Raw genomic sequence first — 1,698 nt, 5'->3', positions numbered from 1 at the left:
CACCTGGGCTGAGCTGTAAATGCTCTCAGTGGTCTTCTGCACATAGTTGAGGTGAGTATGGATGGAATGGGGGCAGAATACTGAGCACCTGCTACACATTTCTTTTCTTTTTAAGATTTTATTTATTTATTTATGAGAGAGAGAGTGAGAGAGAGAGCGCGAGCAGGGGGGAGGGGTAGAGGGAGAGGGAGAAGCAGACTTCCCACTGGGCAGGGAGCTTGATGTGGCACTCAATCCCAGGACTCTGGGATCATGACCCAAGCCGAAGGCAGATGCTTAACCGACTGAGCCACCCAGGTGCCCCCCTGATACACATTTCTAAACATGTTGAAAAGAAAAGTAAGGGCCCCACCCTTGTAACCTCGTTTAACCTTAATTATCTCCTAAAGATCCCATTTCCAGATATTGTCACACTGGAGGTTAGTTTCAACATATGAAATTGGGGGAACACAATTCAGTCCATAGCATTCTGTCTTTTTTTTTTTTTTCCACTTTCCTGAACTTTATTAAAGAAAAAGCAATGATGGTCAATCTCGAGAACATAGTCAATTTTCTAGGATTCTTCCCTCGAAAATGTGACATTTGATTTCCAAACACATGCCAGAGCGTACATGTTTCCCAATTGTAAGTAGGTGAGCAGATGAAATCCTAAAACGTTCATCTTCCAACTTTCCCCAGCCTGTGGTCTGTGGATCGGCAATAATTGCCTGAACAGCTACTACGGCTTCATGAATTTTTGTCTGTAGCTCTCTGAGCTCTTCCATAGGCAGCAATTGCAGAATTTGAGCAGCTTCGTAAAGAACCGCATCTCCTGTGTCAAAACCAAGAATATGTTTGTCTAAAGCAACAGGTAAGCCCTGTTCCGTTTGATCTGCTTTAGCAACTGCATCCTGGGTCAGGCGCTCCTGGACCAAAATGCAAATTGCCTTAAGCATTGCCAGGTAATCATCATGACGCTGAATCTGAAGAAGGTCGGCCAAAGCCATTACACCAGCCTTAAAATCAGGATTGGTTACATCCAAGTTGACCAATGGCTCTGTATTTTTAGCAGCATTGTCAGCATTTTTTGTATTACCAGGTACCAAGTCCTTGTATTTTTCAGCATTATCTCCATATTCAAAACTAACAGCTAAATCAAGAAGCCAGTCAATTGCTTCTTGTCGATCTTGAATCTTGAAAGGACAGTTAACATCTTTGAGATACTTTTAAAAGAACTTGGGCCAGTCACTGCTGTGGATGTTTCTTAAATTACCTTGGTCTTCAATCTTGTAGTGTCTGATTTTCTGGTCTTCAAGCCAAACAATAAAGTTTCTAAATTCTGTTTCATCTTTGCAGTTGAAGGCAGCCGGGTTGTGGTAGTTGAGGGCCGTCAGCCTGCATCGGCACGTGGTCCCCGTGTCTCGCTCTGATCCCCCGGGCTTCAGCCGGGAGAGGACAGGGGAGGCACCAGCGAACCGCCGAAAGGGCCCATAGCATTCTGTCTTAATTCAAGGGCCCTAATTTATTTATTTATTTATTTTTTATTCTTATGTTAATCCCCATACATTACATCATTAGTTCTAGATGAAGTGTTCCATGATTCATTGTTCGTGCACAACACCCAGTGCTCCATGCAGAACGTGCCCTCCTCAATACCCACCACCAGGCCAACCCATCCTCCCACCCCCCTCCCCTCTAGAACCCTCAGTTTGTTTTTCA

General features: G+C 44.3%; 1 pseudogene; it reads right to left on the bottom strand.

The window, feature by feature from the left end:
* Positions 1-657: 657 nt before the first annotated feature.
* Positions 658-1,698, bottom strand: part of LOC102730335 (tRNA-splicing ligase complex subunit RTRAF pseudogene) — a 7,951-nt pseudogene continuing 6,910 nt past the window's right edge.

The sequence above is a fragment of the Leptonychotes weddellii genome, chromosome 1, assembly GCF_054177405.1.
Source record: "Leptonychotes weddellii isolate Sample4059 chromosome 1, ASM5417740v2, whole genome shotgun sequence".
NCBI lineage: Eukaryota > Metazoa > Chordata > Mammalia > Carnivora > Phocidae > Leptonychotes > Leptonychotes weddellii.
The sequence above is the reverse complement of the archived record's forward strand: the minus strand, read 5'-3'. Positions and strand labels throughout refer to the sequence as shown.